The 13849-nt window shown below is 47.2% G+C and overlaps 1 protein-coding gene across 4 annotated transcripts in view; it reads left to right on the plus strand.

Annotated features, from left to right (window-relative positions):
* LOC147128737 (zinc finger MIZ domain-containing protein 1-like) overlaps nucleotides 1-13849 on the plus strand; it is a 68074-nt gene that overhangs the window by 10705 nt on the left and 43520 nt on the right. For 2 of the 4 annotated variants that reach the window (XM_086016610.1, XM_086016613.1), the window contains exons 3-5: nucleotides 1111-1207; nucleotides 2113-2337; nucleotides 2452-2588. The gene's annotated coding sequence lies outside the window, so the exon portion shown is untranslated. Of the gene's footprint in view, nucleotides 1-1110; nucleotides 1208-2112; nucleotides 2338-2451; nucleotides 2589-3415; nucleotides 3630-13849 lie in introns of those variants that run through there. The other 2 variants (XM_086016611.1, XM_086016612.1) reach the window with 2 other exon arrangements.

Below are 13849 nucleotides of genomic sequence, written 5' to 3' on the forward strand. Positions count from 1 at the left end.
CAGTATACACAAACTTTGCATAAAAACAAAAATGCCACTTTGAAATCTTATCATTTTTGTGTATTTTGGGTCACTTTAGAAAAAGCCATAAATCAGTCATCGGTTTGTTTGTTGTTATTGCTGTCAAACTGGTTGAAACTTGAGCCGAACAGTACATAAAGATGAAAAAGGAAATGACCTTTCCTCGTTTCGAGGAGCCAGGATGTCATCCGGTAATGTTACAATTGCGTCTTTACAAAGATGTCATAACACAGCTTGGACGCATGTGAACAACTCTTCTTCTTCTCTCTCGCTGCTGCTCTCATTAAATGTAATAACACTGCGGCGGTAATAAAAAGTTCACATTTCCAACAAGAGTAAATCACCCGGCTGACAAACACACTTTGGCTTTGAGCGTAATTGACTTTCTTTCCACTCGGCGCCGTAATGGGGCTGGAAATAGCTAGTTAACCTCCTGTCAGGTAAAGCAGAAAAGAAAGAAAAACACATTCATTCACGCCGCCGCCGCCGCCGCCGTATTCCCAAACCTCGCCAGCGGGCTTTTGTTTAGCGCGGGAGAGGCCGTGCGGGCCTTTGCGCGATGCAAATAAACAACATCAACAATTCGGCGTGTTGCATAAAACGTCTGTAAAGTTCAAATCCAATTTAGTCCAGCAGAGCAACAAATCTCACATGCGCGCACACACACACACACACACACACCGCTGGTTGATGTTTAAAAAAAACCTGACCACAATACAGATGGGAAAGATACACTGCACTGAGGCAGTCAATTTACAGTCCTCGATGAAACCGACATTTCTGAAATGCTAGTTGCTTCTTGCTAACACCTAATGGGAAAGGCCATAGACAAGCTAACGGATAGCATGGATGCGGCAAGTGTTGAAAGGCTTGAAGCAACAGATATTTGAAGAGCACGTGGACAGACAATGTCACAATACTCACAGACGTGTATTCTTTATCCTCTGCAAAGAACGAGGAATATTACTACTACCGTATGTAGCAAAATGACTATGTTATTGTACGTTTTTCGATCTGTTTTATATTTGTTGTTTTCCTCATTAAAAGCAAATGACAAAATATTTAGTTGCCTTTTTTTTTTTTTTTAAGCAGGCTGGACGAGCTGAATGGCATTTCTGTTCTGGAAAGATGACTGGCGGTCCGAAACGTTCGAGTTGCCAACATGATCGCGGAACAAATTCAACTGGCAAGTCAAGATAACGCTGACGTTTCAAAGTTGTTTTTGCATGATCAAAAATATCTTTCCTGTTGTGTGTGTTTTTGTGAATTTGGATGGATAATGAGTATCGTTTGTATCCGGGTTGCCGACTGTCGTCTTTGGGCCGCGAAACGTCGAGCGCGGACGCTTTGCACACGCGCCGGCTGAAATCGATGCTTCCTGTCACCTTTTAGCAGGACAAATGGCGTCTATTGTCCCGGGCCTTTCCCTCCCCCTAACTTCAGACAGCTGGGCTAGACACACACACGGGCCAAAGGGAGGGGGGCTCAAACACACAAGGCTAGTCAGAACACCCCCCTCCCCAATTCTCCTTCCATCCCTAATTTAAAGTCAATGACAGCAACACTGGCTGGTTTGTAACTTTTGATTGGCTCTAAAGGGGCCACTGTGGGTCAATGCGTGTGTGTGTGTGTGGGGGGGGGGCTGTTGACTGACTGATGAATTTTTTGTCGTCAACAATAATGTGACGAAAGTCAAGTCGACCATCCACTACATAGACCAATTTGCGTGTAGTGATCGTGGCGCAGGCAACGGGCGTGAACGGGCCCATTTTTCTGATGTGTAGCAAAATGGGGTGATTGAACTTCTTGGGCTATTTATACAACCCAAGGATTTGGGCTTTGTAAGTTCCGATGTTGCGGGCCAAACCGTCCGTGCGCGTGGTACTGGCTCCCCTTTTGACCCGGGTGCTTGTGTTCCGGTCCGGTCAGAGTGTGTTGTCGTGCATCCAAGTGGAAGAGCGCCACGCCACTACTTTTGCCACCTCTGTGGGTGTGATGCGGCTGGGCTCAGCCAAGGCGCAGTCATGGCCGCCTCTGCTGCTGATGCCTGTGCAGTGTGCTGCTGCTCTCAAACATGTCTTTGTTATTCAGAGCTTTCCATCAGGGAGCGGCCACCCGCAAAACACGGAGACTGGATCACGCCGAGGGGGGAGCGCAGCGCAGGCCAGCCCGGGGAGGCCCAAGACTGCATTTCCTGCCCGTGAAGCCTCAGTCATACATGACATGGGAGCTTTTTTTTTTTTCAATTAAATATGAAAATGTGGCAACAACATAGAAAAAGTCATTCCAGATTTGGACGACATTTTCTGTCCCCATGTGAGTTATGACCGATCAAATATGTTTTCAATCAGCTCTTTTTATGATACGGTTTTGTCGACAAGTCAAAGTGCTTTCGGTTGATTGCCGTCATGTTTTCGTTATGCCCTGTAGTTGTCTTTGAGCGTACACACGAACCGATTGCGGATACCTGTTGGGACATCTCGAGGAAGAGGAAAAAAAAGTGAAGCGCATGACAGATTGGACATCATCAAGTTAATTGCGCTGACCGTGGCTAGACTTGAGCTACGGTAAGTCGTTTCCATTTGTTGTATCTGTTTCAATGTGTCACATACGTCACAGTGTTTCTGTATCTTATCAGATGGCTCTTTTTTTTTTTTGTATATAAATCGGAGTAATATCGGTAAAGACATGTATCGCCCCCCCCAGCATTTCTTTGTGTGACTGCAAAATGGCTTCCTAGCATTTCAGATCACGGATTCCTCTGGTGTATTGCAACGACATCATGAGTCTTGAGTGACATGCAGTAGAAGGACCATTTGTGTTTATTCAAAACAAGCGCATTGCATCAGCTTGAGTCAGCTCAATTTCGCTTAATACTAAGAAAGAATACAAAACGCCTTAAACGTGCTCCCAAATCTATTTGGGTGGTCTTGTAATGCTTTTTTTTGTAATAAAAAATGGAGCAACCCAAGGACAGATAGCATACAGTTGCCCTACTCAAGTCATATAGTCTTTATCCCCTGTGAAGATGTAATTACTGCAGCTTCAGTAGGAGCTTCACAATGTCCGTTGAATGGCCACAACAATGCGGCAAAAACGGTTCCATTCTGTACATTCTCATCAATTATGTCACTGTTGTGAACGTAGTCATACTAAAAACACATTACAACAGTTATTTCAATGAATTTAAGTGGGAATGGGTGATTTTAAGATACGAGCTTTTTGAGTTACAATCGTGTTAAACTATCTCAAGACACCACCGTACCTCAAAAAGCAAAGAAACAACAAAGACCAAAGCGATTTCTCACCGCTGCATCTCTGCAGCCACCATCAAAGGACCTCCGATTGTCGTCTTGAGTCCGGCTCCACGCGCGCTGTCCTCGCCGCGCATGGAGCAGCAGGGTCCGGGCCGTGTTTTGCGCTCCGCCCTGGCGCTCCAGTCCCAGCGGTAATAGAATCGCCGATGTAATTTGACACTTCAACTTACTGCGCTCCGCCGGAGTCTCTGCACTTTGCTCGCCGCTGACGTTGAGCCGTTGGCGGGGACACCATTTCCAAAGCAAACAAGAGGCGACAATTAGCGAGGACTTTGTCCGCTTCCCCCGCCGGTGAGTAGCCGTCAACTTAGCCGCCGATCGCCGTAGCCGAGGAGAGCGCGAGGCGGCCGCGAGGCTGCGCTCGCTTCGCTGTTCGCTTCGCTGTTCGCCTCGCTGGTCGCCTCGCTCGACTCGTGGAGCTTTTTGTCTTGTTTTGTCCTCCCCACTTGGGCTCCGATTGTTTCCGAGCTGCAACAAAAGGAGGCTGACCGGCCCCGAGGTGGGATCACCTCCGCTCTCGTGGCGCTCGCGGCTCTGGCGTCCAGCGGCATCGGCGGTGCTCGCTGCCCGGGGAGGGCGGCATCGGCTCGGCTTAGCCGCGCTTGGTGCTCCGAGCTCCGGCTTGGAGGCTCCACCGGCGATGGCTTGCGTTCATCAAGCGTGATTCATTTCCACGGCGCGGTGTGCAAATCAACCCCATGCTCTTTTTTTCCGTGCTATTAGTTGGCTTTTATTTTTAAGAGCGCCTACCTTTTGTTTCATTGTTGTGTGCTGTTGAGCTGATGCGTGCACGCTGCAGGATGACTGGAAAAGACTCAATAGTGGACACTGCAGTGCACGATTTGCACTGACATGGAATGCTTCTTGACCAATTTGACAGCGCATGCATGCATACAGGGCAGAGTTATGATACACACGAGGGCGCGCATTGCACTGTTGTCTCGATGCTTGATGTTAAGTTGATTGTTTCTAATGAAGGATCATCCCCGGGTGTCTTTTTCTGCACATAAGCAGCCACTGCTGGGAGAAGTGAGTGACTCCCAGACAATGACACACATTTGCAGACATGTTTGCCTTGTTTTTGTTGTTGTGCGACGATGCCGCATCCAGAAAATTGCTGCTGCTGCTGCTGGCGGCGTCCTTCCTCTACGCTTGTTTACATTTGTGTCAGGTCACCCCAAAACGCTTGCACCGCCCCCCCAGCATGGCTTCTGATTTGTGCACCTGGCCCCCTTGACTGGCAACAGTCAAACTTCCAGTGGCTTCATTATCACAATAAATAAGCATTTACGGGGGCCCCCACTAGCAGGTTTTTGCGGGGCTCCTGGCTAACCGACAGGGGCCGAGCCCACCGGGCCTGACCTTCTTCCATTCAAGTCAAGTGTGCGGAAACGCCAGCCAGCCAGCCAGCCAGCCAGCCGTCGCACAAAAGGCACATTGAGGCGCCAGTGTGCAACGCAGCACGTGCGTCTGGCCCACCACTATTTATGAACTGCTTTACTTCCTGCCCCGCCACTTGGAACTGTGAGCGTGGAGCCATGGCACTTCCCCAAATTTTGCATTCATCTTTCAAGGGCCACACAATATTGTGTCCTCTGACAATATAAATCTACCAAAAGAAAGAGTAGATACTCGTCGTTCAACAGGAAAAACAAACAAGTTTCAATCTTTTTCTGTTCTTTCGTAATCAGCAGTAGAGCATGAGTTAATTTGACCCAAAACACTGCTTTCGGACCAAAAAGCAGACAAAACGAGCAAGAGGCATGTCAAGCAGAACTGTAACTTTGACACTATTTCTTTTCTTTTCTTTTGTGACACCTGAAACGACAAGAACAAGGTTTTCAGTGGCTTTTTTACATGCCGTTTGCCATTCATGAACTGGCTTCTTTTTTTTTTTTTTGATCAAATCCGCGACTCACTTTCTACTCGTTAAATCAGAGAATACTGACTGTTGAGAGGCAGAAATTTTGAGGATTTGGACAAAATTAAGTTCAACAATGTTTATAAATGATTCAAACATAGTTGTTAAGTTTTGATAATTGATCAAATGTCAATTGAATGATGAACTCATTCACTGCCAGCCCAGTTCAAATGGACTTAAGTAGCTGTCAATGTCATTGAATGAGTTCATTGTTGCACCTCGAATTCATAAGGACTTAGATTAGAAGTCCTTCAATAAAGCGTTAGCTTTAACCTGGAAACCAGATATTACAAAAACAAAAACAAACTAATATTACTAATTCCTCCCCCCCAAAATGGAGATGTCTGCCTCAAGTAATACGTTTTAAAACTTGATTAGAGCAATATCATTAGCCTTTTTTTTGGATTGGAGGGAGATTTAAATTGGAAATTGCAACCAAAAAACAATGCAAAAGCAAACATGATGCTCACAGAGAGATTTTTGAGGCACAAATGTTTTGCTTTGGGTCTTGACGTCATCATGTTTATTGATTTCATTCTGGGAATTCCGCTTGGATCTCCTCTTCAGCTCTCCTAAAAAAAATTTTAAAAAAAAGTCAGTGCGGTGGAGCTTGTGGGAGGTTTGCGAAGGTTCTCGTCTCCTGGGATGAATCACGCGGTCGGGCGGAGGACGCCGTCTGGCGCTGCTTCCAAAAAAGGCACCCGCCTCCCACTGTGCAAAAAAACAAAACAAAACAAAAACCGCATGTCAATGGAAGCTGTTCAGTCAGGGCGTTGTTGTGTCTTCTGTAATGTTCTGAGCTGATGACATTGTGCGCTTGATGCTATTTAGCTGTAAAAAGGTGTCTGAGGATGTTGCCTTCAGGTGCCAAGTTGATCTGTGGGAAATCCAAGGAGCTCCCTTGACCTGTTTGATGGACTGTTTTTCTCTTCATAGAGACGAAAAGCACGTGAAAAGCACGCCATTACCTTGCTTACCAAGAGGCCGAATTACAGTTAAATTGTTGTTCATGTGATTCTTGTGCCATGGCAAAGAGATTAGCAGTCAAGTGGTGACATCGAAGTCATGTGGATTCATCTCTTGGGACTCTCTTGACACGTGAGCCATGCATATAATGAATAATTGTTTCATAATTGGCCCTGACTGTTTTTTTTTTAGATTGATTTCGGTGCTTGGCAGAAGCAAATTCTGTTAACCGACTAATCGGCCGATCGATTTAGGAAAGATCTGATGAATGAATAACTTGTTGTTGGGTTTTTTGGGGCCCTTAACACTTAGAACACCAATTTCAGGCACGACTTTGTCCTGTTTGTGAAACTTTATAACAGAGAGGAACTCTCGAGTAGAAAAGGCTGAAAGTCACCCAAAACTTCCTCCTGGTTGCCCTTCGAGTTGTTACTTGCGGCGGACTTAACGACATGTGCGACATGCTGTTGTGCATCTCCCCTTGTTGCCAGGCCAAGTGTAGCGGCCCCTCAAACAGATGAATTGACTATTAAAATAATCCTCAGTGAGCAGCTCTAAAATTGAAAAAATCTGCTGCTAATCCACGTGATCGGTATCGGACGATCTCACTTGTATCAAAAACCATGATCAGAACACACCAAACTCCAACCGATTCGGATTTGTTGAAAAGAGCTCAAATTGTCTCTTGTTAATAATTCAGAAAAAGTTGACAATCAAGTCCAGATGAATGCCACTCGCATTATTTTTTTAATGAGTGTAGAACAAATAGATTCATTTTGTTATCGGGTCAAATCAATGCTAAGGTGTTGTTTTGAGCCATTATTTGGACTCATTTTCAACGACAGTTTTGAATGTGATGCGCAGATCAAGTCAACGACTTTCTTGTCAGGTGGTCACAAGTTAAAGACCCGATTTTGGCTCGTTTTTCGAACAAAGAAGCAGCAAATTAAATGTAGTCGCTGTGATTTATGGCTCAAGTCAATGATTCATGGTGAGGTGCTAAAGTGGAGGCCATCCAAGTGACTTTCTTAGCTTACAGTCAATCATTAGTCAGCAAGTAACACTCAAGTTCAAAGTGGACACTTTGAGGCATTTTCACACGTTTTTAGACCAAACAAGGACAATTTCTTTCAGCATAGCTGATGCGTCAAATCAAACATTTGCTCGTCAAGTGCTAATACAACACAACGGAGTCATCTTTCATATTGTAATTTATCACTCAACTCCCGAGTGGGTCTTATATTTTGAGGCATTTTTTAGACACATTTTAAACCATTCAAGTGATGTTGTTGGTTAAAAAGAAAAACAGAAACCTAAAAGGATGGGATACTGCCTTGGCACCGTACATTAAACAGGTGGTTGCCAACATTCTTGCAGTGAGCGCGTGTAATTTTTCCCTGCACTTTATCATCAAAACGCTTCAAGATTTCACAGGTAAAATGTCAGCGTCTGAATAAATCCTTCCAGTCGGAGGAGAAAGTGTGTCTTCCTTTGCCGGTGATTTATCTGCCGGCGGCGGGGGATCCATCTTGCATGTGTGAGTACATGTCGGGCATGTGTACGCTTTTGCCGTGATTTGTAACCCCCCATTCCTTTTCCCCCTTCCTCCGCTGAGGGTATTTTTTTTTTTTTTTTTTTTTTTCAACGGAGGAGCCTGTCGTCTTGACTGTTGACTGTTAATATGAGGCTTCTATTTTGAAAACACAGCTCAGGGAAGGAGAATCTGCGGCGGGCGATGTGCCGGGAATGTGGCCAGGCCACACAATCGTTAATCACGTTCGAGTGTGCAACCGGTCGGTGATAGCCGTTGTTTTTTTTGTACTCTGACTGTACGCACAATTCCCACTAGTCCCGGCTGCTGCATTTATAAGAAAAAAAACCAAGAAGACCCTTCTTTTTGAAATTTTTACAGGCTACCTTCTGAAATGAAATTTAAATACAGTTGAATTGAAATCAGTTTTCCCCATTTAAAAGAACTGAAATGCCATCAAATTAGTTGTGTGTTCTTATGAAAGGAAAATAGCACCATGTATAATACGATAAAAGAGAATGCAAAGGAAAAAAAAATTGTTTTTTAAGACTTCAGTCACGTGGTTAGTCTTTGCTAGGATCCGCTCCTTGCGGATGTTGTCATTTTCTCTTTGTGTGTTGATCCTGTTCAACAAACAGTGGGAAGTGCATTGAACCAATTCTGCAGCATTTAGGCAATGCGGCGGATCAACGTGCATAGATGACGGGGAATCAATGGCTGACTCGGGCAATTTTTTTTTTTATGTACGAAAACCGATGGATGTACAAAAATCCAGACCAAATAGAAGTGAAACAAATAGTCGGGAACTGAATCATATGAAAACTTGGCATGTGCGAAAACGGAGGTTCCACCGCACATGCCGTGTTGGTGCGGCTGGCCGGATCTGGCGCGATACCTGCGACCTTCATTTTTGGCGGGAAAGCTCATGTGCTAAAACATCGCATTTCGATTGGCCACTACATCCGCGACCATGTGCCACCTTCCTCCTGTTATTCAAATGTCAAATTGCGGCCAAAACTAGTTGCAGACCATCGGGACGTCCCGAGAACGAGTCGCTTGGTTCCCCGCATGCGACGTGGGCGCATTTGTTGCTTTTGACTCCAAAGAGGCCACTTGTGCATATTAGCGTTGGATTTCAGCGCGGCGCTCTTCGCCCTAATCCCGCTGTTGACTCGCACGCTCAAGCCAGAGTGTGTTATTTTTGCTCTTTTTAAGGGAGCCCCTTTCAGCGCGTAATCTCACTTAATCTAATCTATCCCCCCGCTATAATAGAGCGGTGATGATGTGACTCTATAGAGGGGGAGCTTTAGCGCAGACCCATACCAAACAAACTAGCGTGCCGCTCGCCCCTCCGGCAAAGCTCTTGTGAAAATGCAAGTGACCTCCGCGCCCCCTTGTTAGTCCCGACAATGGAGCCGCCTGCTCGTACAGCTGCAGCCGTGCTGGAGGGGAACACAAAGCGCGCGCGCTTGTGATTCATCGGAGTCAACGCAGACGAGTCCCTCTCGTTGGCAATTCCCGCTAAAGCTAGCATTTCGAGTTTTGCTAAGGGTCGGCTTTCAGCCTCCGGTTGAGGGAGATGACCCGCTCATGCTATGCTGAGCGCTTAACCAAATGAGCAACGCAAGGCCTAATTGTTCCCGCTCCTTAATCGCAATCATTTGCTGCTGCGTTGAGTTTGAGGACAGACTGAAGGGAGCGTTTGGCTCACTAGCGCTCTTTGGACTCTTTGGGAAAGTCAGCCCCCAAAGCTCACCCGGTTGGCTCGTTTGGATCGAATCGGCAGCCCTCGCAACGGTGGCTTCGTTAGCCGGCAGACGGAGTTGGAGCCCAATCGACAGTCACCAGAACCATCCGTCTTTAGCCAGTGGACTAGTGTAGGCTGACTCAACAGGCGGGGCAAGCAATTCTTCTTTAGCCAGCCGACTTATTGCTCCTGTCTCAGCCGCTTGTTAGACACGACTTCTTTAGCCGGCAAACTGGTTGACACAAACATTGAGTCGCTTTGAAAGTGGCCCCCACTTTGGCGGTTTAGCTGCGACATGACTCCGTCTGTCCGGCCTGTATTTTCGAGCCGTCTGCTGCTTGAAGCGCCAGAAATTTGTTAGTCATCCATTTGTGGGTCATCCCGGCCCATGCCGGGTGGAGAAGAGCGAGGACGACGACCGCGACGCGTCCCCAGACTTGATTGACGCACCCGTGAAATGGTGTCCAGGTCAGAAATGTCCCAAACAAAAGTGGAGGTGTCTCGTTCCTCCTCAATGTGTGTGTGTGTGTGATTTGTGAGGTTGGAATGTGAAACCTAATCTGTGCTGGCTGGGGGGGTGGGCATAAAAAAAGGGGGAGGTGGGTTCTTGTTGGAGAGTGACCCTTGTGAGTCGGCACTTGTGGCGGTTTATGACTCTTTAGTGATGGGGGCAGGGCACCCAAACACAGTTCTTTCTCTGATCTGGCCCCATATTAACCCTGCCCCCCGCCCCCCTCAAAAAAAAAAAAAAAAAAAGTTTCTCACTTTCTGTGAGGAGAAAGAAGATGAGGCAGCGCGGAAGACTGCTTCACGGGTGAAAGCCCTCACGCAGCTTGAATATTGAGCGCCTGCATTTTAACCAGTCATAAAATCCGAGCGGATGCGTTTGGGAAGCGCGCGGCAAAGTCTTCGTCACGCTCGAGAGCCGCAATCAAATATGTGGATTGTGTCTGGATAGCAGATTTATTATTTGTTTTGAACACCTCTCTCTACTCTATTACGGCTCCTTTGGCCAGTCCTTGAGACTGAGGAGACTGAGTCACCGCTGCTTCTTCAGCCAACAGACTTAGTTGGGACAGCCGTTGCCACCCAAAAACGCTTGAGCCGGAAGACTCGTTGCGTCGCAGTCGATAGATGCCGCTTCCTTAGCCAGCAAACACAAATGAGTCAATGTGATACTTCATCAACAGCTTTTCAAATCGAGCCGACTATTTGCCACTGAATCAACGTGACAATCAGCGCTTCTTTCGCCAGCAGACTTTGATACTAAATCAAAAGCTGTTACAACCGCAATTTGTGTCTACATCGACAGGCACCGCAGCCAACGATTCCTTTGCGGCTAGATTAGTAGTGACTTAATCAACAGCCCATCAAATGGCCACTTCTTTCTCCACCAGACTATTTGAGTCAATCATTCAGTCTTGGACTTGGCAATTGTTCACAACCTCCCGTAAGACTTTTGCATCCAAAGCGGCCCCTCCTCCTCTTGCTTCTACTTCCACCTCTTCTCGTCATGTTGCACATTTTTTTAAATTCTGTCCGAGCCTCCGCCGAGGCTGCCTGGTAGCAGACAGACACTGAGACGATTGTGAAGATTGATAAGCTTTTTTGGAGCGCGGCGAGGTTATTTCGCCGGCTTGGCTGCTATTTTCAATTGAGTTAAAGGCACTCCAGAATGGCAATCAGCCCGAGCTTTGTTATGTTTAATAATGCCTCGTAAAAGGTCAGCATCACAGATGGTTTCGCATCATCGCCGCCACTGCTCTTCGGATCGGATCCTCACGTGTTCTCAAGCGTGGCGTTTAAAGCATGTCGCTGGCAGCTTACAGATGAATCGCAGCGGATGGCCTAGCCACAGACACAAAGTGTAGTTGTCCACACGGACTAACCCAGCAGCCGTCGCAAACCCCGTCATCTTCAGGCAGCGGGCTAGTTTCCACCCAATCCGCAGGCGTTACAACCACGCCTTCTTTAGCCCGTTAGCCAGCAGACTAGCTGAGAATGAATCAACGGGCATTACAACCGCTTCTTCAGCCCTTCAGATTAGTCGAGACTGAACAAACACGACTTCCTTCGTCGGCTGATTAAAACTCAGAGGGATTCAACAGCTCCGGCTACAACCACTTCTTTAGCTAGCAGGCGTGTTGACATAAGATCAACCGGCATTACAACCACTTTGGGCCCAACGCTGTGCGGTCAGACCAACCGCGGTTGCGTGTCGGGCCGTGTGGGTGAAGCGTTTCAAGCGAGAATTTTGCAATTTCGCCCATTTCTTTGGAATCGTTGAAATTTGACTTCTGGTGTGTCCAATTTTGAAGACGTTTCTTTTCTTTACAGGGACTTGAATGGTCTTATTTTTCCTGTACTGAAGCCCTTTTCCCAGTCTGTGTTGGGTCGACCATGCACTGCCATCGGTTCCTCTTGTGCTCATGAAATGTCGATCTGAAATGCACCCGGACCGCTTACGACCGCATAGATGAAGTCCTTCAACGTTTGCTCACTAACTGAACGGTGCAGATGAATTTCCACACATCCCTCTCGCAGGGATTTGAACCCCCTCCTGTTTGTCGGTGGCAAATATCTCTTTTTGAGGTGCCGGGAGGATCGCGTGCGCCCCGTGCTCACAAGAGTCGAGTCGCTCGCAAAACAGTCTGCGGCGCTTTCGTCGCATCTCCTCTGGGACGCCGCACTCAGAAAAAGATGTCTCAAGGTGCGTGCGTTGAGCTCGAGATGTGACTCTGGGTGGGTAAATATTTAGAGAGCAAACATTTTGATACCAGCAGGGATTACCGGAGAGGGGAAAACATGTTTTGTTTTTTTCCCCCTTAGTCTTGTAAGAATTTAAATGTCAGCATCTTGTGAGGCAGAATGCAGTGTGTTTCATACCAGCCTATGAAAAGAAATCGTAGCAACTTGAGTTTGGCAGAAAGGAAATCACAAATCCCTGTGATGTAGCTCACCTCTGAACATTTTCTCTTTTGTTGTGAGGAGACTGCGGCCTTTGTTTCCACCCCGAGACAAACTAACACATTTGTTTCGCTGCTTCACCTTGTCGGCTTTGCCGAAGCAACGGGCCAAAGGTGGATGTTCGGCATGTCAAAGTGTGCAACGCCTCATTGACTTCACTCAATATTCATGGGCCCGGGCGGTGACGGGCGGCAGACCTCAGCCAGCCGTCGCTAAGGCGGCGCTTCTCAAATCTTTGACACATATACTCTGCTCTCCAAAACGGAGGGCAAACTCACAATTCTGCTTTCAGTTGGAACACTTTGAAAGGACAGACAACAGAAGTCCGCGGGACAGCGCCTGCGGTTTTCATCGTTGCTGCGATTTGTCGATCTAGAGAAATGCGTTCTACGCACTCTTTCGTATGTGAGACGTCTTTTGCTGACCGCTTGGTCGGGGCTCATCGTAAATGAGACCTCGCTTTCAAATGGTCGTTTAGCTGCATCAGGAGAGATTCAGTCAATAAAAACACGGTTCTCATATTGTCCTGCTGACACCTCCTGGGAGAAAATTGGATTTGAACTGGGATCTCCTTTCATCAAGAAAGCCCAGATGTTGTTGCTGCAGAGACATCCCAGTAGATCACCTGAATGGAGGTGCTCATTCATTCAAGTTTTGCGTCTGAGGTGTAAAAAAAAATTTGGGCCTTTGATTAGAATCGATTTGACTCGGCTACATGTTAGCTGGGTCGTATAATCCCTCATTTAGGTGTCCACAAGCCGACCCGAAAGCCGGGGTAGAGTTAGCGGCTTTCCCAGCGCACGGCGGCAAACCGAAAAGCTTTAGTGTTGGGGTCCAGAGGAAGCGTTACCCCCAGCCCCACCGCTGGACTTAGTGTTTTACCTCCTCCAAAGACACTTGGGGGTGAATGATTGAGGAAAACATAGCAGTGGCGGCGCTTCATGTACGCCCCTGCGCTTGGTAGAGAATCTTTTTTTTGCAGACAAAATGAGGACTTTGCTGCCGCTTGGAAAGGTCTCCCCTGCGGTGCGCAGGTGACACAGTCTGCTGTGCTGCGGTGCTGCTGCTGGTTGGCATTCAAAGGAGGGGGAAGCCTGAGGGGATTCATGGAATCGTTGGAGGGCTTCACACATTTACAACTAAAGTATTGGAGAACACGGGTCAGCTTTTTTTGCATCCCGTTGTGGTACGTTTCTAACAGTACTTGAACGCTCCATGTGGACCAACGGTGGGATGTCGGCCTTCAACTTGGATGGCGTTATGACGTCTTTCCTGCAGGAGAACAAAGTCATTTGTTCTGGGCCATGTCCGCACTCATCTCATTTCGGGCATGGAGCGCAGCTCTCCGTTTCACTGGCATCCCCTTCAAATGTTGTGCT

Source organism: Filicampus tigris, chromosome 19 (genome assembly GCF_054856515.1).
Source record: "Filicampus tigris isolate MCC_2025a chromosome 19, RoL_Ftig_1.0, whole genome shotgun sequence".
NCBI lineage: Eukaryota > Metazoa > Chordata > Actinopteri > Syngnathiformes > Syngnathidae > Filicampus > Filicampus tigris.